The following is a 25,824-nucleotide window of genomic DNA, read 5'->3' on the forward strand; positions in this document are numbered from 1 at the left end:
ATTTTTTTTTTTTTTTTTGAATTTTTGAGACAGGGTTTTTCCGTAGCTTTTTGGTTCCTGTCCTGGAACTAGCTCTTGTAGACCAGGCTAGCCTCGAACTCACAGAGATCCGCCTACCTCTGCCTCCCGAGTGCTGGGATTAAAGGCGTGCGCCACCACCGCCTGGCTTGATTTTTTTAAAAGTATGTATTACTCCTATTTATGTGTCTGTAGATATGCCCGGTACTCTGGAGCTGAAGTTACAGGTGATTGCGAGCTGCCCTGTTGTGAGTGCTGAGAACTCTACTTGGGTTCCCTGGAAGAGTAGTATGTGCTCTTTAGTGGCAGAGCCATCTCTCCAGCCCCTCCTGTGCATAGTTCTAAGCAACCTGGCTGCCTAGGCTCTGATCCAGGTTATATTACTTGGCTAGGTTACTTACCTCCTTCGCTCATTTTCCTTGTCTGTGAGGTAAAAGGCAATGAACACCATTCCTTATAAGATTACTGGCAGAATGGAGAAATCTGAGTTCATACAGATGAAGCACCATAATGTCTGATATATACAAAGTGTTCTCTTCAGAAATAGCCCTTCTTACTCATTGTTGCCTGGGGCAGGTCAACCTAGCCATATTGCCAGGGGTAGCACCCACTGGAAAGGAGTAGTGGTCCCTGGCCCTGCTAGAGCAGGTAGCTCCTAGACCAGCACTCACTGCTACCCTACCTCAGCCAGGCTACCAGGATAATATAAGGCTGTCCTTGTTTGATTGTATTTCAGGGAGACCCTGTGAGGCTGTATTCATCCCTGAAGATCAAACCTTGTCTGGCACCAAGTGAGCCTCAGCCTTGAAGAAGGAACTTTGATATCTAGTGTTAAAGTCGAAAGTGGTTTCTAGTTGAGTAACATTAATTACCAGAGGCTATTAGGCTGTTCCTATATGTCCTTTGGCAGATCCCCCAACCTCTTGGAACCCCTGCATCCTCATGTATCAGTTGGTAAAAGCAAGTACCTATGAGACATAGTTTTTAAAGCATTTGCAATCCAGATCTGGTGTGGGAAAGTTGCTTTTTGTGTGCTAACTGCTCTGTTACCAAATGTTGTAATTGAGATAAGAGGTAAAATCAAAACCACCTGTTCTGAAGTGGAGTGGAGTTATGCATTCATTTATTTCAGGGGCACTGGGATAGGCTATGGAGAGGTGGCTCTCAATTTGAGTTGACTTTGTCACTTGGATAATGTTTGAGTCATGTCTGGAGACAGTCTTGGTTGTCTCAGCTAAGGAATACTGCAGAATACTCTGCAGTGCACCGTCACTATAACAACAAACCAGCTGGCCAAGACATCTATAGCATTGAGTGCTCAACAAGCCTTGCTTGCAAAAGTGTTAGTAGCTGCATAGATATATAATCCCTGCCATTTTCAAGTGTCCAGTCTGGTGAACACGCTGGCATTGCAGATAGGACTGTGTAATAATCACAACTGCATGATTAGTTGTGATGGAATGAGCTAAAAGGAAAGTGCAGAACCAGTGATGGCCTTCTGCAGTCTTTGTAGTCTAATGCATGACCCAATCACTAAAGTTCAGGGATGGAGGGGAAGGGTGTTATTGCAAGGCTGACTGCCAGATAAAGACTAAGCCTTAGGGGATCTAGGAGAAGCTTCCAGAGGTAGGGAGATGCTAAGGAGAAAAACTCTTTTGCCTCTTCTGGTTTGAGGAACTGTAGCTCCCATTATGTTGTATTGTGGAGATTGAGGAGATCAGGTTAGGTATGGGAGAATAGAGGTCATTACTGTCCCAGGCTGTACTGTGACTGAAGCCTACCTGCTTGCCCTTCTTTGCATTGTATTCTCTAGTAGTTGGGGAGAGAGAGAAGAGGAAGAACATTTTCATGTCAAGCACAGAGAGGAGAGGGGATGGGAAGCAATCCGGTGTGTGATACCTTTGAGACAGCACAGAAAATCCCCACTGTGGCTCAAAATAGCACTAAAAATAGAGGGTTTGCCAAGTCAGACTTAGCATAATGTTGACAGAGCTGGCTTTGTTCCCTTGAGGTGACACTGTCTCCTGGGCAGAATGGGAGCTTAGGGACCTCAGGTGGGGTGACCATGGCCTTTACCTGAAGTTTCTAGAGGATGGAGATGGGAGGAGGGGATTAGATACTTGCAGACAGGGCCAGTTGATGAAGGAAAAGGCAAGGGAAGGTTGATTCCTCCGATGAGTGAAGGCCTGTCTCTTGGGATGCTGAAAGTGATGATCAGGAGAGGCTGTCATTTAATCTGTGCCTGTTTTGTGCCAGGCATTGGGTGTTCCTCTCGAAGCCTCACTATTTGGTATGGTTTATCAAGGAAACTAAAGCTCAGAAAGGTTAAGGGTCCCACATGACCTCAACCAGTTGAGAATCACAACTATTGAGTGCCATGTTAACCCTACTTACTACCTATCCCTTCGTATTAGTCATTCACATTTCATAGATCTCATCGACTGATGTGAAATAACACTGTGATCTGGAAAGAAGCATTTTAAGGTTTGGAGGCCTGAGGTTGAATTTTGAATTCTGACTAGGGAGAGTTTTGTTTTGTTTTTGTTGTTTTCCTGTGATTTTTTTTCTTTTGGTTTCCTCTGCTCTCTGGTGGGCACAATATTTTCATCCTGGAAGTGGCAATAGGGGTTAAACTCAGCCTGGAAAGGAAACAGAGGCCCCAGGGAGGTAAGAACCCGCCCTGGGCCACCCAGCTTGGCAAGGTGCAATAAAAGAGCCCTGGTGGAGGAGCTAGGCCAGATTGCCTATCTCTGTGCTATATCAGTGTCGAATTTCTTTATTTGAATGGGGAGAGAGGGCAACCTCCCTCTGCAGGTAGAGAAGGTGGTGTGGAATGTGGCTGTTTGTTTTTCTTTGCCTGTGAAAGCCTTATTTCAGCTCACATTGACTGTGCAGGGCTTCTGAGACAAAAGACATTCTCTCCGGGTGCCTGACCAAGGTGGGCATTGAGAAGGGCACCCACCATCTGAGTGGAAACTAGGAAACGGGCACCATCCTTCTGCCTGCTCCAATGAGGCCTCCAATGGTCCCGTTCATCTCCATATCTCCTGGCAGACTGTAGGTTGCTTGGAAAGCCAGGGCAGCCTTTCCTGACAAACAAATTTTGTTCACATGGAGAGGGGGAGGCTGGGTGAGCCTATCTGCTCGCCTCCCCCTACCCAGACGTCTCCCCACCCAGCTGGCACCCTATATTCTAAGACACCTTGAAGGGGCTCCAGTATCGTTGTCATTTGTTAAGCCGTCAAACTGAAAGCCCCTTGTACTAAGGAGGTGGATTCTAGGAATGAAGGGGGTGATCATGAGGCAGGGCTTTCTGCAATGGCTGCCCCTCTTTCCCTTCCGCCCCTCCTCTTCAGCCCACTGGCGGGTGAGAGAGGAAGCCCTGCCGGCAGGTAGCAGAGAAAAGACATAGGATCCAGGGGGGAGTCGCAGTGAAAGCAAACAAACAGGCCTTTGTGTGGCTTCAGATTGGCGGCTCAGAAGGGAAGCCAGGCTTGTGGTAGGCGAGAGAGGGAGGAGGTATGGGAAGTCGAGCCTTTGCTTCTGGCCTTAGTTGGGCCATTCCGGTAGACACGCAAAGCTTGGGCCCTGCCGCTTGACTTCTGAACACATCTAACGAATTTACTCCCTGGAGCTATCACACCTTAGTAGTGTAATGGGCCTAGCCAGTGCCAGGCTCCCGTCCCACTTTGCTGCCTGTGGCTGCTAGGAAAAAATGGAGTAGTAGGGAGAGAATCATGGCCACCTGGGAGGACAGACTTTTCAGAGCTAAGAACACGGCGTGTGTGGGGATTTCAGTGGGGGAGGCAGCTCTGCGGAGGGGAAAACAGGTTCACTCTCCCAGGTCTAGGAGCCAAATTGCCCCATCACTGGTGCAGGTCGCCGGGTTAGGGACAGGCACGAAGACTGGCTTCCCCGCAGAGAATGTGAGGGGGCGTCTCGGGTAGTAGTGGTAGTGGAGTCTTATTCATTATCCTAGTGAGGACACCGGACGGGCCAGCCTCCAGGCGGCTCAGGCCAGGAACCAATCCACGGAGGCGCGGTCCGGCCAGACGATCAGGCAGCTGCGTGGTTGCTCCAGGGCCATTTCCTCTCCTCTCCACGACCTCGAAACGGGCGGCGGGAGGGCAGACGCCCGCGCTTCCTGCCCGCCAGCCCCGGGCGCCCCCCTAGGCGGCGTTCCACCCGGGAGGTGCGCGGGGCGGGGCGGGGCGGGCACTGCGTCGCTATGGCAGCGCCTGGCCCGTCATGCTCCGCGCTGCTGGGACCGGCAGCCAAGGCCCCGCCCCTGGCAGAGCCGGGCCCCTTTCCGGGAACGCGAAGCCGGAGGTGTGGCTTCCAGACCTGCGACGGTGCTCTTGAGGCTCCCGGCCTGTGTGCTGCAGTCTACCTAAGAGGAGGGGTACCGCTCCTGTCCCCCACCCACACCCTCCCGCGCCACAGACTAGGTGCTTCTTTGCGCGTTGCCTCGCGAACGAGGAACGGGGAATGCGCAGACACTCCATTGCCTCAGCAATGATGGGCCTAAAGGTCCCGCTGGTCCTCGACGGAGCCCAGTCCTTGGCCCCTTGTAATTGGTAGCCGTTTGGTTGCTTGGCCGGGAGGCGCATTCTTATCTCCAGAGCCCGGGCCCCATCGCCTGCTCTGGGGAAACCTCTTCCTGAACTTTGTTGCCAAGTTTGCCCCCTTCTAACACTGCCCTTTCTCCACACGCTTTTCATGCTTTGAGTCCCTAAATTCACACCCCAAATCTGTTTTCTTTCCTCTAGTCCAATAAGATGCACCAATTCAGTTGGCTTCTGCACCTTCTGCTTGTTGGAGCAGGCAGCTAAATTTAATACTGTTTTTTAAGGCTTAGCAGGAAGACTTTCTCTCAAGCAGCTGGACTCTGCCTTTCTTTGACTTCATTCAGGGCACACACAGATTAAAAGTAGGTTTCTGTGGAAGCGGGAGGATGCAATCTTGCAATATCATACCTAGCCCAGTAGTAGTGGTGCACACCTGTACTGCCCACACTAAGGAAGTTGAGGTTGGGAGGCTAGCAGTATTGAGGCCAGCCTCAATAATGAGGTTCTGTGTGTGTGTGGGGGGGAAAACTTCCCAGTCAGTTCAGTGTTTTTGTTTTTGTTTTTCATGAGGTTATCATACCATTAGTATGTTGGCTGTAGAGAAGTTCAAAAGCAGGAGAGCCAGGCCCACACATGCCTGTCATCCCAGCTCCTTGAGTGTAGAAGGAAGACCCTTCGATCCCATGAGTTCAGGACTAGCCTGTGCAACTTACCAAAACCCTCGTCTCAAAAAAATAAAAGGGCCAATGACATGGTTTAGGAGGTAAAAAGATATATGTACACACATACACTCTAAATCCCACCAGTCTGGGACCAATGCTGGCGTGCTTTCCATAGATGTGAATGTGAGAAACAATATGGGATGAACACCATGAATGCAAAGAATAAAGGAGTCGTGCTGTATATTTGGATTTGTAAGGCACTTGGTGACTTTAATAGCCTTTCCCCTTGCTATAAAAGGAGGACAAGCTTATTATAGAACTTTTGGAAAATATGACAAGTTAAAAGGAAGAAACTTACCCATGCTCTGGTCTCTAGAGGTAGGTGTTTTGCCTGTATTAGTGTCACCCCTGCTAGGTCTGTCCATTTGAATATGCCACCACTCCTGTAGGTACAGGAGGCACATGCTCTGCCTTTCTCTTGTAATGCTATACAAGGGATCCTTTGTCCTATGCATCTGTGGGGGACCTTGAATGGGGAGTCTCAATCTGAGGAGAGCTGGCAGTCTGTTGAGCTGTCAGGTGGCCACTCTGCTTATTTCTCTGTCCACAAAACCTTGGTAGGTCTTTCTTGCCTCCCTTAATCTCTATTAGGTATCTTGGACCAGAAAAAGAAAAAAAAAATATCTTGGACCAGGAGTCAGTCTTTCTTATAAGAGGCCAAGGAAGCCACCAGTCTGTACAGGGACTCAGAAGGCTCTTCAACCTTGCTGAGCCCTGGGCTCAAGCAAAGACTGGTTTGGCCAGACAAGCAAGACTCAAGGCTCAGACCTAACCTCCCAAGAGCCAGACAGCCTCCACTCAGACACAGAGGCCTGTGTTCATCTCCTGACTACTCTTTTTGCCTGGACTTGCTGAGAATCAGGGTCTGCTGTCCTAGTTCCATATCCTCACTGGAGGCATGCAGGCCTCCACCTTTCTCTTTCCAGCCAATCTCCAGGCCTGACTTCTAACTACTCTGCTTCCATCCACCCTCTAACCAGCCTCTTTTTTTCCAGTTCTAGCTACCCAAGTCCTCTGAAGTGGGCCTTGGAGGATCTCAGCTGCTAGACGGTTTGCACTGGAAAGGCTTCTAAGACTTAAAGAGTGGAATGCTTCCTAAACAGAAGAATGTTGTACTTGCATTTTGGGTGGCAGCTGAATTTAATGGATGGAAAACCACAGACTGTCGCTTTCCTGGCACAGGGGCATCAGGAGTAGCATCAGACCCTGCCTGATCACTACCTGCAGTCACCAGTGTGTACTATTGAAAAGATGCTATAGGTATGTTATGAGCCTGCAAACAGTACCCTGTACATTTTATTTTATTAATAAGCTTATTGACATAGTGGTTATTAAAGACTGATTCACTTTACCTGTATGGGTGAGTTTGTTAGGTTGTGGCTGGGATTCCTTGTCTGCACAAGATTGATTTATCTGGGTTCCTTCCTGTGGGCTGGGTACCACCCATGTGTGGAATTGAGCTGCCTGAGGAGATGGGTACACGCCTGTGAATGTGAATCGTGTCAGTCTTTTTCACCCTCAGTTTTTTGAGGTAGGCTCTCACTCTGTGGTCCAAGCTGGCCTTAAATTCATGGTAATCGTCCTGCCTCGGGCTCCTCAGTGTTAATTACAGATATGTGCTACTGTATCTGCTGACTAATAACAGAGGGGCTGCTAATTTTGACAGGTTCCCAATTTGTACATGTTTTAGTTACCTGTGAGGACTTTTGTAGTATGTGAGTTTGTTCTCATGTGTAAGTGGGTACTGTTGGTGGCTATATATCTGTATTTATGGACCAATATATAGTTATGTGACTATTGCTGTGGTTGGTAGATTCTCTTGGGTATGGCTCAGCATGTGTACCATGTGGAGTGAGGCCTCTGTGTTAGGGAAGAGGTGCTTTGGGACTCTTCCCCTGCTTTGTGTGGTGCTGGCAATGGAATTAAGCGCAAAGCTTGTTTGATAGGGACTCTGCCATTGTGCTGTAGCCTCCGCCTTTTGGTTGTTGGCATGGTGTTTCATAGCTGGCTTTGAACTCTCAATCTTTGTGCCTCCACTTCCCAAGTGTTGGGTTACAAACATACACCAACACACCACTTTTTGTCCCCATTGGGCAGTGGCCTGGCGTTTGCCTGCATGCATGTCTGTATGAGGGTGTCAGGTCCCCTGGAACTGGAGTTACAGACAGTTGTGAGCCTCCATGTGGGTGCTGGGAATTGAACCTGGGTCCTGTGGTTTGTTACCCTACAGGCTGCTCAGGGCCCTGGGGTCAGATAACTTTGAAGAGCAGCTGGCAGCAGAGGAATGGGATAGCTCTCTGATTTGGGGGAAAGGGCGTTGGGTCTCACTCAGTTCAGTTGTAAAAGGGTAGCAGTGGGCCCTAGGTCCCCTTGGCTCTGATGAGGAGGCAGGAAAGGCCACAAAGAACATGGGTTTTTCTTTGCCATTGTGACTGTTTATAGTAATAATATATTTCATCTGGTAAACAGCTGTGTGTGACAGGCCTATTGTATGAAGGCACTGAAATTATCTGTTGTCTGTATGAACGCTGCCCATAATGAGGCACGGCCAGGGTGAGAGACTGTAATTGGAGAGCCTGCCTGCCTGCGTTGTCATGCACTCATGCATTCATGTGTGAGAATGCACCTTGTTCACAAGCCAAGAAGAGGCCAAGAAGAGTGCAGTACTGCTTATGGAAATGGGAGTCCTAGACTTGGCTAGGGGCTAATCTGGGCACAGTTAGTTAGGCTCCTCCCATGTAACTCAGAGCTGAATGCAGCTCAGGTTGTCATGGGCTCCTCTCCAAGCTCTCTTCCCTTCCACCCAGGGCTTCTATATCTGTTGACTCTAGCTTCCTCTGGAATTCTCCAGGCTCTGTCTCAGGTGATGCCTAGAGCCAGCACACAGCACAACTGCCTCACACCCAACCTGCCATCTCCTCTTAGCCCTTTTGCTCTCCCAGCCACCCCACTTGGGCTGAAGAAAGTACTAAAGAGAAATCAGAGGATAGGTCCTGTTTCTCCCCTCCCCTTACCAGAGAGCATTTAGTTTTAATGCATTCTTTCATTTATTCATATGACTAGTATTTATGAATACCTGTTAGTAATCAGCTACAGCTACTATGCTTGCATGTTCGCCTGTGGGGTCCTCTTGTCACATGCAGCACACAAACCTAATTCCTATTGTTTTGTTTTTTGGTTGTTGTTACTGTTTTTGAAACAGGGTCTCACTCTGTAGTCCAGGATGACTTGGAATTCATTATGTAGCTCAGGCTGATCTCCAGCTCATGGTCATCCTCCTGCCTTGGTCTCCTAAGTGCTGAGACTGTAGGCGTGAACTGTCACAACTAGCTGCTTCATACCTATTTTGAAGTCTACCCATTGGTTAGGATGTTGGAGTGAATCCTTTAGCAGTTCATTCAAAATTTCCAATTTTATCATCCTAGACGGGTGAAGGTTTCCTCCTCATCTCTCTTGCTGCTCCTTTTGGCTTTGTCCCATATGGTAGTAGGGCTTCCTGGTTATGCACCTTTGCTCAAGTTCAAATCTTTACTGTCTGTGGCTTTAAAAAAGAAAAATTCATAAGGTGGCAGCAGTGGTGGTGATGGTGGGGGCGGCGGTGGCACACACCTTTGATCCAAGTTCTTGGGAGGCAGAAGCAGGTGGATCTCTTGAGTTCTAGGCCAGCCTGGACTACAGAGATAGTTCTAGGATAGTCAGGGCTACACAGGGAAACGGTCTCAAACAAATCAAAACAATACAAATAAACGAAGAATACTGTCTCAGTGGGTAAGGTGCTGGCCACCAAGCCTGAGAATCTACCTAAGCTTGAGCCCTGGAACCCACATGGTGGAAGGAGAAACTGACTCCTATAGTTGTCCTCTGATACCACACGTGCCACCCCTCCCTACATGTAAACAAATAGATGACTCTCACCCCACTAAACTCCTTTCTGTTCCCTGCTGGCTCATCTCATCTTCCCCCCTAGTCCTCTATACCGTCTGAGCCAGAATCCTTGAGCATAAGCAGTCCCCATGGGCCTGCTTGTATGGACCGGTGTTGGGGGCATAGGGGAAGTTAGATTCTGGCATTGTCCTCTGTAGGGCTTGGCCCTGGAAAGGAATACTACTCTGCTATGGAAAAAACTGATATATGTATGAAGTCCAGCTTCTTACTTCAGCTTGGAGGGGGATGTGAGATGTTCAGAGGAAACAGCATGCCAGGCAGAGAAATAACTGGAGCAAGAGGCTGACTAGGTCAAGACACAATCCTTGCTCACTTGAGAGCAGAGGCTTGAGTCTAGAAAGGAGAGCAGAAGTTTGTCTCCTGCCTAACAACCTTCAGTAGCTCCCTGTTGAGGTAACCTGGTCATCACTGGCAATCTAAGCTTCGGATATTTGTTGGGGTCCTACTTTGTGCATAGACCCGAGGGTCAAGACTGTATGTGTGGGCCCTGGTGGAAACTGGTGGCTGGAGTCAAACATGCCTGGTCTTTAGACAGAAGTTGGCCCCACCCTTGTTTTTACCCCAAGATGTCCTCGCAGGTAAACTGGCAGGGTGCCAGGGTCATTAGACGGCCTCACAGCCAGGCAGACAGTGTACTCTGATTAATGGGATAGTAGAATGTTTCTTCTGGCTCATCTCAAGACCCTGTCTAGGCTGACCAGGGAACATGTACAGTCCCTGTTACCTTGTGTTTGAGTACTTTCTTGTACCTGAAGCTCATGGTGCCTTATAGCTTGTTACCACCTTTAAGTGGATCCTGCTAATATGCCCTGTATACAGGACCACTAAAGCTCTTAAGGAGAAGAAAGAATGCCCAGAGTCACTCAGCTGACAGGACAACTGATGGTCCATTAGAATGGACTTCATATCCAGACCTGTAGTTTCTCCTAACCTGGGAGTTCTGAGGGTGGAATGTGTCATGTGCGCAATAAATGTGCCTGGATGACTAGGGCAGTGAGCAATGCACATTCCCTCTCAGTCTCCCATCCCAGGAATTGGGTAGCCATTAAACAAACTCAACAACTCAGGGCAGAGGAGGGCTCTCTGGACACTGAGGAGGGTTCACTTCTCTTCCACTAGGCTATCTGCTTCTGGAGGATGGTTGCCCATGGAGGTACTGTGGGTGGGGATGCTTTCTGATCAAGCTCCTAGACATGTGAAGAGCTGTTTGAATGCATGCTTGCAACAGCTGGAGCAGGGACCTGCCTCCTAACTTCTGTGGTAGGGGGCACAGCTTCAGTTCAGAAAGCTGTGAGCTGTGCTTCTGGCACTCAGTTAGGGAGACAGTGATTGCTATGACTCCAGTATTTGTTGGGCACATATATTCATGCTGAAGACACATAGGTGCTAGGATTTTTTAACATCATCGAGTTGGGTCTTGTGTCTTGTATTTTTCTTTTTTTCTTATATTTATTTATTATGTATAAAGCATTCCTTCCATGTATGTCTGCAGGCCAGAAGAGGGCACTAGACCCCATTACAGATGGTTGTGAGCTACCATATGGTTGCTGGGAATTGAACTCAGGATCTTTGGAAGAACAGTCAGTGCTCTTAACCTCTGACCCATCTCTCCAGCCCCTTGTATTTTTCTTATTACATTTTATTTGTTGTGTGTTGTATGCACGTGCACATGCATGCATATGTGTGGAAGCTAGAGGATAACCAGTGAGAGATGGGTCTCTTCTACTATGGGGGTTCTAAGAAGGCATGATAGCAAGCACTTTTACCCACTGAGCCATCTCAAAGGCCCTTGCTGGGTTATTTTAAATTCCAGTGACAGTTTTCTTTGTTCCTTGCTGCTCCCTAGACCCCTTACACTCATGGCCCTGTGTGGTTTATGGAAGGCCTTAGTTTTTGGAAATCTCTGCATGAAATCTTGGTGTGGACTCATATCTTTGTGTCTGGCCTCCCTGGCAGAGCTGTTCCTGGAAGCACTGAATTGGCCAGCAGCCAGCCTAGCTCCTCAGAACACATGGAACAGGGTTAGTAGACCCCGTCTGGGTGGGCTGTTGTATCCAAGGTTGGTGGTGGAAACCAAGGGCTGGCCAGCAGTGGGTTGTGTAGGGACCTGGAATTAGCTGGAGCAAGTTTCATGTTGGTCATTTTCTTTCAGGCATTGTGACCTCAGTGTGGCTCTGGGCTGTAGACGTCAACTGTGGGGACATTCTGAATGGGGCCTGAACATTATGCTATTGTGAATATTAAAAGAATCTCTCACTTCAAGTCCTCTGTTCGATATCTAGGCCATAGGAGCTTCCAGTAAATTCTTCTGCTTCTGTATGATATGGTGGGAGGTAATACAATTAGGACTGTATTTGCTCAGGGGCATGTGGCTTGTTCTGGCCTTGTCAAGCAAAAATACTTCATAGCTAGGGTGTGGGATTCCTTCTCTCAAAGGTCTTGGCTACTGCACAGTGAGAGAGATCTTCCTTACCACCCTAGTGGATATGGATTTGGTTTTGAACCCTTGAGCTTTGGAGGGTGGGTCTGTAGTTCTTCATCCCTTCCTATCCCCAGGGCTTTACTATGTAATTCTGGCTGTCCTGGAACTCACAGAAATCTGCCTGCTTCTCTGCCTCCAGAGTGCTGGAATTAAAGGCCTGTGTCAAAATACCAGATACCACCTATTTTTTGAGACAAGGTTTCTCATTTAACCTGGAGCTTGCTGAATAGGCTAGGTTGGCTGGCCAGCAAGTTCATGGGATCTTATCTCTCTGTTTCAGCTCTGGGATTACAAGCATGTGCCACCATAACTGGCTTATTACATGCATGCTAGAGATCCAAATTTAGGCCCTCATGCTTGCAAGCAAACACTTTAATCATTAACAGGTCTTCTTAGCCCAGGCATCTTAATTTTTCTGCCATTGTTTTGATAAACTATATGAAAAAAAAAAAAAACTTAAGGGAGAAAAAGTTTAATCTGACTAACTATTCATGACTTCCCCATCATGAGCAGCTAGTCACATCCTAGCCATAGTTAAGAAGTAGAAAGCAGCATGGTGGCACACACCTAAACCAGAGGCAGGCTGATTTCTGTGAGCTCAAGGTCAACATAGAGGCTACTAGGCCATCCAGTGCTGCTTAGTGAGACCCTGTCTCAACAAACACATACACACACAGAGCACAGCAGAGAGCAGTGCATGTATGTTCATTTCCCCTTTTACTCTATACAGTCCAGGCTCCCCTGTCTGGGAAAGCCTCATCCACAGTTAAAGATGGGTGTTCCTAAATGAGTTGCTCGGAGGCCTACCTCTCAAGTGATTCTATGTGTGAGTACCCTGCATGTGTGTGTACCTGTGTGCCTGAAGAGGACATCAGATCCCCCCAGTGTTCTTAACCACTGAGCCATCTCTCACTAGCCATCACTCTAGAGTCTCACTTTTTACCCTAGGCTGGCCTACACTGCAGTCCTTCTGCAGTCTCTTGAATGTTGGGATTATAAATATGAATCACTGCACCTGACTAGTAGAGATTGAACCCAGGGCCTAAAACTGCTAGGGAATCTCTCTACCACTGAAATGCATCTCTAGCCTTTTTTTAGTTTTTTGTTTGTTTTTGAGACAGGGTCTCACTAGGTAGCCCTGGTTTTCCTGGAACTTACAATGTAGACCAGGCTTTCCTTGAACTCACAGAGATTCACCTGCTTTATGCCTCCCAAGTGCTGGGATTAAAGGTGTGCACACTACACCCCACTCTTTTTTTTTTTTTTTTTACTTTTTATTTTGAAATGGTCTCACTCTAGCACAGGTTGGTCTTGAATTTGTGATCCTTCTGCCTTGATCTCCTGAATAGTTGAGATTACAGGCCTGTGCAACCTGGTTCAGCTAAGCTTTGGACATTTTGTTACAGCAGCATAACATGTACCCATCCTGACTGATAGACCACTCCCTACCTTTGAATTTGATCCCCCTAGGCCCCATAGTCTACACAGGGGATAGGGAACTTGCTGAGGAATAGAACTTTACTGGGAACTTCTTTCTAGAACCTTAGACTTGTTCTTTTATTATGCTCGCTTTCCTACTAATTTGTTTCTGTTGTTTATTTTTTTAAAAAATGGTCTGGTGGGGTTGGAGAGATGTTTTCTGTTAAGGAATGAGGACCTGAATTCATGTTCAGCATCCATTTAAAAGCCAGCTGTGGTCTCACACATAACTGTATCCCCAGCACTGAGGATTGATGAGACAGTGAATTGCTGGGCCTTGCTGGCTACTAGCATAGTGGAGAAACACAAGTTCCAGGTTCAGTGAGAGAGCTTGCCTCAAAGGGACAAGGTGGAGAGTGATAGAGGAGGACAGCAGATGTCTCCTGGCTTCCAGGTGCTCATGTGCACATACACCACACACATGTCTCATAAACACATACGCACGCACACAAAACTAAACTGTCATGTAAACACCTATTTCAGAGGCCCCAAGATCCCAAAGGGCAACAGGGGAGCTGCAGATATGGAGTATCTGCATGGCCAGAGAGTAGACATGCATTCACAGAGCAGTGGAAGGAAAGAATGGTTTTCAGAGGAAGGATGTGTTTGGGAAGAGGTCTCCAGCAGGAGGCACCAGATTATTGGACCTGGCCAGTAAAGATGGGCTAGGCTGAAGGGGGACTTTGGTCTTTGGTTCATGGGTTGTGGAACATCAGTGCCCTGGGTTGAAGGCAAGGAGCGTATGATGATGTAAAAGATAAGGTAGCAGACTGGGCCCAGGCCACTGGAGAAGATCCCTGGGTGCATAGTGCCATAGGTGAATGTAGAATCTGAGAGCTGAGGGCCTGAGCAATGTCCTGGCTGACACCAGGGTGTGGGTTGAATATCATAGGACAGTGAGGACCAGCTAACACCTATCAGCAAACCCCTATTTGAGAGGCTTATGCTGGAAGAGGGTCCACATTCCTTTCCTCCATCTCAGGAGACTTCAAAGACTACCTCACAATAAGGCTTTCTTGTCTTGAGTGACAGGGCTGGGATTCATCCGTCAGATACTTGTGGGGCTGTGGCCTACTGCACAGGGGTGGGATATGCTCTGTGGCCTGGTGGAGTTTCTGACAGGGTGGTGGGGACACCATGAAGTAGATAGTGAACAAGCTAGTTGAGAATAGTACAGATTATATCAGAAGGGCAGAAACAGGAATAAAAATGAGAGCAGAGAGGGGCTCGGGAACATTCAACCTACAATGGTTGAAATTAGGGAGTCAGGGAAGGTATACTGACGTAGCAACAGGTGAGCTGGAACTTCCATCAAGAAGCAGTGATCAGGGAAGAGCAGTGCAGGGGACAGCAATGCAAAAGCTCTGAGCTGGGAGTTTGCTTTGCTAATTGCAGTTTTGGGAACAGCAAGGAGATAGTGTGGCCAGAAGGAGTGAGAGAGCTGAGCCGTCTGGGGAGCTCCAGGTTCCCTGAGGACTTGAGCAAGTTACATTCCATGATGCAGTACATTAGAGGCTCTGGAGGCCATAGGTACAGAGGTTGGGCCCCCATTAACATCTGCAAGAAATATGTAGGGGATGCCCCTGGCCTCTCAGGCCCTGGCTATTCTCACTTGACACAGGTTGAGAGCCACAAGCAGAAGGGTACTGGGGGAAGGTGCAGGGAGCCCATGACTGATTCCCAGCCAGTTCCCATACCCACAATACCCTGGGATCACCATGTGACAATGCTGGCTGATGGGAAAGCCTGTGTGCTAGCACCCTGCTAAGAAGTCCTGAGCAGGTGGTGGCTGCATCAGGGGAGAATAGGTTAGACTCAGAGAGCAGAGACTAAGTGGTCTCTTGGCCTTGAGACAGATACAGGCCTCCCTCTCTATGCCTTAACCTATTAAACAGCTGGTACCTGAATAGTGTGCCCCTTGGGCCTACCACAGACTTGCCCTTTCATTTCAGAGGTAGAGAAACTGAGGCAAGAAAGTGGCCACAGGCTGCTTTGAAGATACAAGGGCAACACTGGCCTCATCAGAGATAGAACCTCCATGGGAACCTTTGCATCTCATAGACATAGACCTTTGTGGTCATTTTCTCCAGAGACCCAGAGAGGGCTAAGGTCTCCTAGGTCACTCAGCAAGTTCTTTGTTCACAATGGCCAGCCAGGGCCAGGTGTGGTTAGTTGTACATGTCTTTAATCCTGCAGGAACCAGTGTATCTCTGTTGTTTCGAGGTCAGTCAGAGTCTACATAGTGAGTTCCAAGTCAGGGTTACATTGTATGACTCTGGGAAAAAAAGAAAAGCCAGCCTGCTGCTCAAGCTCTCCCAGGGAGCCCGTGTACATGGGAAGCAGGAGGGGTCTTATTTCCTTCTCCTTCTCCCCACCCCCTCCCCAGATCCCTTCTCTCCATCACACGGTTTGTTTGGATAATGACTCACAGGAATGCAGCAAAAGCCTGAGTGTGGTATACTGGAAACCTCTCTAGGGGAAACAAGGCTGGGGGAGGGGTCTGAGAGGCCTAGGACAGGGAGCCCTGGGCCAAAAGGAGGCCCTCCTTCCCAGTGGTGTTCTACAGCAGCTCATCTGGGTTCCAGCCCTTGTCCTTCCGGGTCTGTTTCCTCACTGCCACACAACCGCAGGGTAAGCATCCTTGTACCCTGATACACATTGGGCAAACAACAAGCACCTCTTGTGAACCAGACAGACCTTCCTTCCTCCTGGCCCAGTGCAGATGTAGCTTACTACCACACAGTAGGGCCTGCTGCTAGGCTCTGCTAGAGGTCAGGCTGGGATGGAGGAGGCCTGTTACCTATCCCCTCTCACAGAGCACATATGCAGCTGTTGTTCTCAGGTATGACCTTTGAAACCATGGGATGAAGAAAGAACTGCTGCTTCTGGCAGCAGAGCTTAGTATGCCTGGGAAGGCCCATCAGCTGGAGAGCATCTAGGACTGGTGATGGAAGGGGCCATTGGGCAACACTGGGCAGCAGCAGCCATAGGGGAAACACTGGTTTCCCTGGAATTCACTGTCTCCCAGGCCACCCTTTCAAGGCCTACTGATGGTGGTCCTGCAAGTGTATATCCCCGTGTGACCACACCCATGCTTTCTGTGGAAATGAAGTTTGGATTTTAGGTGCTTTCTCCTCACTCAAAAAGGCCATCTTGAGTAATAAAATGCAGATTGTGGCTGGAGATGCCATGTGTCTGCAGGTGGAGGACTGCCAGTGTCCAGTGTCTGGATGCTTAGATTTTTCATGGACTTCTAGCATGTTGCATATTTTATTGGAAACTGCCAAGTTACCAGGCCAAGCTGCAACTCCATGGTAGGTGCCGAGGACATCAGTGAGTGAGATAGTGTTCCTTAGGGCTTCTATTTCAGCTAAAGAGAAGGTACCAGACAGTGTCAAGTGGTGAGTGTTTCAAAGAAAAAGCAGACCTGCTAGAAGAGACGAGCTAGGAGTATACTCCAGGTGAAGGGAAGCCATCACAGAGGCCCTGAGGGGATTACACTGGTGTGTGCAAGGCACAAGGAGGCTAGTGTATCTGGAGCAGGGGAAACTGGCAGACAATGGGAGGAGGAGAGGCCACTGTACATTCCAAGTTCAGTATCTGTACTTCACAAGCATGGAGGAGGTGACAGTGGATCCCTACCATCCTGGCCTCCCCAGCCCTGGCAGCACCACACATGCAGAGTGCATAACATATAGGGGATGGGGACCATGGAAGGTTCTGAATAAGCAGGAAGAGGGTATGACTTCTGTTAAGTAGGCTGTGTGGCTGCCATAAAGTCTGTAAAAGGGCACGGAGGTCAAGGAGTACCTCTACACTAATAGTAGGGTGGAGAGTGGTGTTCCTACGACTGAGTGAACTGTGGTGTAAAATCTCTCCTTGGATCAGGTCTTGTGCATGCCTATCATCTTGGCTTTCAGGAAACTGAACATGGAGGAGAATCAGGAGGTCATAGTCCTTAGCTGCATAATAAGTGTGAGGCCAGTCCTGACTGCATGAGACTTTGAGGGGGGCTTTCCCCTCAAACTAACCAGTGAACAAACAGAAAGAACCAAAACCCCTGTACTTGTAAACATCAAGCATAAGTAAAGCCTTGGGGACTATAGAAATGGTTACTATATAATGCTTGGTGGAAAAAGGAATTGAAAAGCATACATCAAAAATACTAATGCTGCCGGGCGGTGGTGGCGCACGCCTTTAATCCCAGCACTCGGGAGGCAGAGGCAGGCGGATCTCTGTGAGTTCGAGACCAGCCTGGTCTACAAGAGCTAGTTCCAGGACAGGCTCCAAAACCACAGAGAAACCCTGTCTCGAAAAAACCAAAAAAAAAAAAATACTAATGCTGAAGTCAGGTGTGGTAGCACACTTAGGAGTTTAAGGTCAGCTTGGTTTACACAGTGACCCAGGATAGCCAGGGCTGTGTAGAGAGACATGTCTCAAAAAACCCAAATACTCAAAACAAAAACCAAAAGCCAACAGTACTGTGCCCAGGTGTGGGTGGCACACGCCTTTAGTCCTGGCACTTGGGAGGCAGAGGCAGGCTGATCTTTGCATTCCAGGCCAACCAAGGTCTCATAGTGAGATCTTAAACAAACAAAACATCAATAACGGATGTGAAAGGCCAGAGAAACGTCTAGAAAAACATGATAGGATGGTTTTGCTCATGACCTCACATCTACTATGGTAGCCTGCTTAAGACCAGTGCAAGATCAAGCCATTTGATATTCTAGTATGGAAGGAGAAGAGAGGTTCATGAGCCCCCACCCCTAACTGAGGAGCTTCTGGAGGAAGGAGACTTGGTATGGTTCCACACCCATGAATATATGCTTAGTATACATTTGACTCTATTGGTTATTTAAAAAAAAAAAAAAGTTGAGCTGGAGAGATGGCTCAGAGGTTAAGAGCACTGCCTGCTCTACCAACGGTCCTGAGTTCAATTCCCAGCAACCACATGGTGACTCACAACCATCTGTAATGGGGTCTGGTGCCCTCTTCTGGCCTGCAGGCATACACACAGACAGAATATTGTATACATAATAAATAAATATTTTTTTAAAAAAGTTGGGAGGGAATAAGGAGATAGGGATGAATCTTGGCAGAATTAGGAAGAGAAATGAGGTGAATATGATTAAAACACATTTTAAGAAATCCTCAAAGATTAATAAAATTACTTTTAAAAGACTAAAACAAAGGAACGAAGAAGGTTAAAATTAATGGGTTCAAGTGTATCTGACTTTGCACTGATAATACTCTAATTTTATTTATGTATTTGTCACTGCATATACAAGATTTTAAGTAAATTCCATCGAAAGACAGAGAAAGAAAGGTCCAGAGCTGACAAGTGTGTGGAGTGTGATGACCATGGGCTGGGCTGGGGCGGGGAGGAGACCTGGACTAGCACCAGCAGCGTTCTGAAACGAGCTGGTGGGAATAGTTGAGCAGCTCGGGTGAACCAAGCCCCTCTTGACTTGTGCATTTTATTTGAAGTGTTGGAGATCAAACCCAGAATCTCATGCAGACTGCACACATGTTCTTTCGCTGTTATATCCCAGCCCTTAAAGAAGTGAGGTTTCTAACATGTGAACTATACCTCAGTTGAAGGCATTTTAGTGATGAAAATTTCTAATTCAAATTGAAGTATGTAGAAGAAATGACTAGAAAGAGTTGACAGAAACTCATGGAGTGAGGGAAGCTTGGAACTTTTGTTTTCTTTCTACTTTTTTGTACTTCTTTCTTTAAAAAAAATTAAAAGTAGGTATTTCTTTAGAAAAGTAACTATTCTGTGGCTTCTCATCCAGTCCTGCTGTGTGAGTTCCTGGAGCAGCAGTGCTTGCTGTGGCCCAGTTCCGGCCTTCTGGAATCCACTGCTGCCCATGTGACCCTGTTGGAGTCCCAAGGCCCTGGCTGCCATCAGTCCTCTCTGATAGTGCCCAGCTTCTGGCAACTGCAGCCTTCTCTGCTTACATGGCTTCCTCCACAGGCCACTCACACCACAGTTGCTGCTTGCACCTTCCATTTCTGGGCAGCTCTGCCAGTAAGCAGACTCTTCCTTATTTGGAGGTAGAATCTCACCCTGGCTGCCACCTTTCTCAGCTTGAGCCCCTTTGAACCCCAGTTTCTGGCCTGATCAAAGAGCCTCCATTGGCCATTTGAAAAGATAGACACTGTAGCCCAGACCACGTGTTAGTGGTCACTCAGCATTGGGACCAAGTATTGGAGCTTTTGACTTGAAAGCACAGTTAAACAGGGTTTCCAAAGTCAGTGTTAAGACCATCACCACAAAACTGGAATTCAATATTGAGCTCAAATGGAAGACTGAGATCTCACAGAGCAGGAGGAAATGACGGTTGTCAGTAGTGACATTTATTGAGGTCTCATGCCATGGCAAACCCTATGGTGACTAATTTCTATTCATTCTTTACATGAAGAATTCCCTGCCATTTTTCCCATTTTAAAGGTAAAGAAACTGAGGTTTAGGAACACAATGAACTTTAGTTTCCACACTAACATATTTGGAAAATTATATTAACTTTTCATTACTATAACATGATACTTGAGATGGGCTATTTTAATAGAGGCTTGGTTTGGACTCACAGTTTTGGACTCATGGGAAGTATGGGTCCAAACAGCATTGCACAGGCCCTGGTGTATCATAGGATGGTGGCAGCATGTATATCTCTGGCTCTGGTCTTTCTTATCTCTCTAAAAGCTATCAGGACACAACCATGAGATTTTTATTCCATTGATCTAATCAAACCTAACATTTCTCAAAGGCTCCACCTCCAGATGCTACAGTGGATTAAGTTTCTATTTCCTCATGGATTTGTCAGGTGTCTTAGTTACTGTGTAGAGACACCATGACCAAGATAACTTATAGAAGAGCTTACTGGGGGCTTTCTTGCAGTTTCAGAGGGTGAGTCCGTGACCATCGTGGTGGATAGCATGGCATCCAGCAGATAGGCATGGCACTGTGCCAGTAGCTGAGTGGTTCCATCTGATCTATAAGCATAAGGCTAATTTGGGAATGGTGTGGGTTTTTGAAACCTCAAAGCCCATCTCTAGTGACACACCTCTTTGAACAAGGCTACACATCCCAATCTTTCCCAAATAGTTGTACTTATTGGGGATCAAACATTTAAATATATGAGCGTGTGGGGATCATGCTCCTTCAAAACATCACAACCGAAGACTTCAGGGGGTAAATTCCTTCATGAGTTGGGAGGAAATCAACTATATTCAAACCAAAGGCCCACCAACAAACAGCCTTAGAGTGAGAGACAGGCCTGGGAGAAACATGGTTGGCAGACTTGGTTATCAACCCTGCACATTCTGCAAGTAAGGGTCTGGGATCTCTATTCTCACCTCTTCTCAGGAGCATCACCAGCATTTAGAAAGAGATAGCAGTTCCACCATATTTTTGGCCTTCACGGAACAGACCATGCTTTATGTTCTGAGACTTTGGTGCCTTTGGTGAGTGGCTTAGCCTCCCAGTTACCTATGTCTCTCTTTTGCTCTCCAAGCTGCAGTTTCAACATTGCTCTAGAGGACTCTGAGCATATGCCTCAAAAGATTGCTGTGAGGTCCTATGGGGGAATGTCTGGCAGAATGGGCAGCCGGCTCTGCATATCACCCTTCCTTTAAAAGAATGATCACACTTGTACCATGGCAGTCAGTTCTCTCATTCCACCTTGTGTATCCTGGGATTGAACCCAGGTCTTAAGGCTTGGTAGCAGACACCTTTACTTGCTGAGCCATCTCACTGGCCTCAGCTACCTTTCCTTTGAATTCAACGCAGGCGATTCTGGGAGGAAGCTAAGCTGGGCAGAAAACTGGAGCAACAGACATCCCGATATCTTCCTCCTCTTCCTAGATTTGTGGAAGATATTCATACAGCTAACTATGAAAGTCCTCCTCAGGAACTCTTTCTGGCCTTCCAGGGACAAGTTCTTTTTATGGTACTGGGAACTGAACCCAGGGCTTTGAGCATACTAAACCAGGGGTCAGGTTTCTGTGTTTGTTGTTTGGTTGTTTCCAACACAGCCTTGCAGTATAATCTATACTGACCTAGAACTGGCAAGCCTCCTGCCTCTACCTTCTGAAGGCTGAGATGAAAGGCCACATCAGGGTCAGTTTTGATTAGAACAGCCATCTTTCCTTCCTAGGTGTAATCTAGATCTCTTCAGGTTCAGGTAGCTCTCCAGCCTAGTCCTAGACGCAGGCTCTGTGGGTATTCTTCCCTGTGCCCTTGTTCTCCCAGTCTCCCATAGTCCTCACTGCCCCGGAGCCAGGAGAAGTCCATGGGCAGCATTCCTATTGCTACATATCAAAGAAAGCTGGAGGGCCTGAGCTTTCTAGAGATACTTAAAAGTTAAGGAGCTCTGATCCTGGGAGTGGCAGTGTGAAGGCAGATGGTTCACACCTGTGTATATATAAGGTACACCCTTCTTACATTAGAGGAGTCTGCATGTCCAGAATGTGCACATGTCATATTTATTTTATTTACTGACAGAGACTCACTTTATAGTCCAGACTGACCTCAGACTTGTAGCAGTCTTCCTGCCTTGGCCTCCTAAGTGCTGCAATTGCACTGGTATGCCACCACACCACGCTGCTGCTTTGTTTTGTTTTTATGTGCCATATTTAGGTAGACTCCTGCACATATCTCTGTATATCCAAGTGTCTCCACCTCTGAACCTTCTTTCAGCCTGCTACTGTTTGACATGGCTGGCCCTCAGCCCTCTAACCCTCTGTGAGTTGAGTCTGACTATACCATTTCTTTAATCCTTTCCAAGTCTTCTCCTTACCAAAGAAAGAAAAAAGTCTGTGACTGTTGTTAGACCTCAGAAGGCATGGCCAGGACCTGGCCTACCATCCCAGACTTGGGCTTTCCTCAGTTTCCTGGGCCCTGAAGAAGAGGTAGAGGAAGGCATCATCATTGTTCCCATTCTTTGGCACCTGGGCTGAGTGGCATCCGGGTGAGGGGCAGTTATTGTGGCAGCCCAACCTAACTCAACCAGGTGGTGTGTATACATGCTGGCTTCTGAGCAGCCATTTGTACATAGGTTTTGATAGCGCCTCTCCAATATAGGCACTCAGCTTTTCTTCTGGAAGCCTCCAGATTCATTATTTAGGGGTCAGAACCTGCAGGTGAGGCCTAGAGGAGAAGGAAGAAGCTCTTTGGGCTTTGGGGGGAAAATACGAGTTTTGGACAGCTGGAAAGGAAGACTAGCTAGGTGAGGAAGGAAAGAGTGAGAGCCAATGAAAGGTAGAGGAAGGCAGAGCAGAGAGAGAAGGGCTGACAAAACCATGACGTAAGTGCCAGAGTGGTGGCCTCAAGGGTGGGCAGGGTCTCCTCTGTCTTACCTAAGCAGTAGGCCTCTTTTGAATTCTCTACACATCCTCAGGTCTGGGTTCCAAGCTAATCTACTGCCATAGCTCTGCTTCACTATTTACCTGCGCCAGGTATAGTTAACATGCTGGGAAGACAGCAGTGAGCATGGGAGTGGTGTAGGTATATGCTGCCAGCCTGTGCCTTACTGTCCACATTAGAACCCTCTAATGTGGTAAAGGCATATGTGGCCTGGCGAGGCTATCCTCTGGGTCTAACCATGGGTGACAGCCCAGATGGCCACCTCCTTTACCTCTGGCCCTCTGTGGAGCCTTCTGGAAGCTCACTTAGGCCTGTGATAAAAGAAAAGTTAAGCAGCTGCACCCTGGAAGCACTGCTGAGACCCTAAATGGAAACATTAGCTTAGATTACTCAGGAAGTGACTCAGGGGTTCAGAAGTGATGCTTTAGATGCTAGAGTTCTTCAGGGTTAGACTGAAAGTCTGTGTTTTAGGATCTGCCCCGTATGAGCCTAGATTGACACTGGCTGCCCATCGTTACCTCAACAAGCTAGTGAGGAAGGTTGGATAGGCTGGCAGATGGTAAAGAGAACCACAGGAAGATCAGAGTCGGCTGAGAGGGAAGGCTGCTGAAGAGAGCCTGCTCTAGGGTGATAACCTGCTTTTTTAACTTACATCAGAAATCCCAGCCCAGGGCAGAGGCAGAGATGCATTTATGTCCCTAAGTAGAAGCATTGGTCATCTGGGCATCCTTCTGCTTGCTTTTGCCAGCACCAGCCCTAGGTACCCAGCTGTTTTTCTGATCCTCAGTCTCAGCCTGTGGCATCTGGGGAGGAAGGTAGGCTGGGAACTACATGAACTGTTTGAAAATGTCCCACAAACTAGGAATTGGGATGCCCACATTCCCAGTGGCATCACCACCAGTTGAGATTCAAAGTTCTTTGCTTTCAAAGAGAAACATGTTCTCTGTGTTCTCCTCCCCTAGGGAGTGCTAGCAGCAGAGGGTTCTAATGTGGACAGTAAGGTACAGGCTGGCAGCATATGCCTACACTACTCCCGTGCTCACTGCTGTCTCCCCAGCATGTTAACCATACCTGGCACAGGTAAATAGTGAAGCAGAGCTATGGCAGTAGATTAGCTTGCTTGGTTTGAGAATACATTCGACCCACAAGGAGGGACATCTGACAGCTAAGCTGGGTTGATACACTCATAAAACGATATTGAGGCTCAGAGGTGGGAAGGAAGGTAACAGGTTATCCATGTTGGACCCAGGCAGAAGATTATTCATTCATAGGACAGTCAGTGACTGCACAGAGAGCAGATCCTTGAACATAGTAGGTCCTCAGCACTTAGCTGCCAAACCAGTAGTAGATGGACACCTTAGCCACCTGGAAGTTACAGGGGCATCATTTAGACGTTACTGACGCAGTCCCTGAAATGGAGAGACTATACAGAGATTGGAAATTGCTACCCCTTCCCAAAATATATGCAGAACACATGTAAAACTCCAGAGAAACAAACAGTAAAACATCAGGCTGACTTCTGAGCCCAGTCTTGCAGACTTTTAGCCTGCAGCTATCAGCCCAGGGCTGTTCTGAACTTGACTTCTGAATCTTATGACATCTACTTATCTTGGTTGTGTGGGTGTTCTCTTCTTGTGTCTGCGGAAGTGTCCCTTGGCTAACCTTATCCCTGGTGGTCTTGTCCTTTGTGCCACGTCCCTGTACCCCACTGTCCCAGACTTCTCTGTGCTCCTGCTTAAGTTCTCAGCCTTTCCACTGCTTTCTAGCTTCCCTTTCAGTGTGCAATAAAGCAGGTGTTCAGATAGCTGTAGGCAACTGTGAGGCTGGCTGGTCAGGAGCTACCAACAGGTTGCCAGCTCAGTAGGGTCTGCCACTCTGCTGTCCCTAGCCAGGACTCACTTAGTGGAAGGTGGAGTCTAAGGCTGGGGACACAGGAAACTCTCCTGCTGTGCAGCCTTACACTTGGCCACCCCTTGCATGAAAGTGATTTGTGCTGCAGGCCAGTGCTGCCTGCTACTACACAGAACCCTGTCAGCAGAATCTTAGGGAACAAGCCAGAGGGTGGACTCATGCAATTTTATTTTATTTTTGGTTTAGTTTCCCTCACCTCCACCCCCAACAGAGTTTCTCTGTGTAGCCTTGGCTATCTTGGAATTCACTCTGTAGACCAGACTGTCCTCAAACTCACAAGATCCTCCTGCCTCTGCCTCCCAAGTGCTGGGATTAAAGATGTGCACCACCACTGCCTGGCCCTCATGTAGTTTTAAATGTGAGTCTTGACTGTCACTTTATAAATACACATTGAGTTGTGAATACCACATGCCAGATACTGCACCGGGCAGAAGTGAATACAGCCTCTCTTGACCTTTCTAGTTGGGAACTCCACTGAGTAAAGAGAGGCCTAGACCAAATAAGTACTCCTCTTTTCTTGGGGACAATTCACCAACCACTACCTCATTCCTTTAGATCCTTAGGGATTCTGAAGAGTACTTCTGGCTAGGTGAGTTACATAGCCTGACTGAACTCCAAGTTTCTGCATACACACTCTCACACACACACACACACACACACACACACACACACACACACACACACACACACCCCGCCTCCAGTCTAAGTGGTTGGTTATAAGTTCCTAGAGAAGCCCTGGGCTGAATCAAGGTCACAGATGGAAGGCCTGGTATAGCCTCACTCACTCACCATCATTCATCACTAAATACTTACTGAATGTCTATCAGGCACCAACCTAGCAATGGAGGACACACCAAGGAACAACCCGGAAAACCACCTACGAAACAAACAGGAAAATTACATGCCACTTAGAAGTGGGAAAGTGTTCCAGGTAGAGGGACCAACATGTACAGTAAGAAGGGGCATCACAAAGAGGCCAGAGGGTAGGATATGACATCAGGAAATTCATAAAGGCCTGTGTGAAGGTACCATCAGCCACCGGGAACACTGAAGAATCAGGCTAGCGGGGAGGGGGATTGGAGAGGTGACTCAGCCAGAGGACCTGGATTTGGTTTCTAGCACACACATGGTGGTTTGAAACCTTCTGTAACTCCAGTTCCAAAAGAAATCCAACACCCTCTTCTTATCTGCACAGGCACCAGGTGTACTCATGGTACACAGACATATATGCAGGCAAAACACCCATATGCATAAAATAAAATTTAAATTTCTTATTTTATGTGTATGAGGTTTTTGCCTGTGTGTATGTATGTGCACCACATGAATGTC

At 47.8% G+C, this 25,824-nt stretch overlaps 1 protein-coding gene across 3 annotated transcripts in view; it reads left to right on the forward strand.

Annotated features, from left to right (window-relative positions):
- Positions 1-25,824, forward strand: part of Rai1 (retinoic acid induced 1) — a 99,882-nt gene that overhangs the window by 6,344 nt on the left and 67,714 nt on the right. The window contains exon 2 of one of the 3 annotated variants that reach the window (XM_057774731.1): positions 6,304-6,568. The exons of the other annotated variants lie outside the window; for them this stretch is intronic. The gene's annotated coding sequence lies outside the window, so the exon portion shown is untranslated. The remainder of the gene's footprint in view (positions 1-6,303; positions 6,569-25,824) is intronic. 3 annotated transcript variants of the gene reach the window in all.

Source organism: Chionomys nivalis, chromosome 7, assembly GCF_950005125.1.
Source record: "Chionomys nivalis chromosome 7, mChiNiv1.1, whole genome shotgun sequence".
Classification (NCBI taxonomy): domain Eukaryota; kingdom Metazoa; phylum Chordata; class Mammalia; order Rodentia; family Cricetidae; genus Chionomys; species Chionomys nivalis.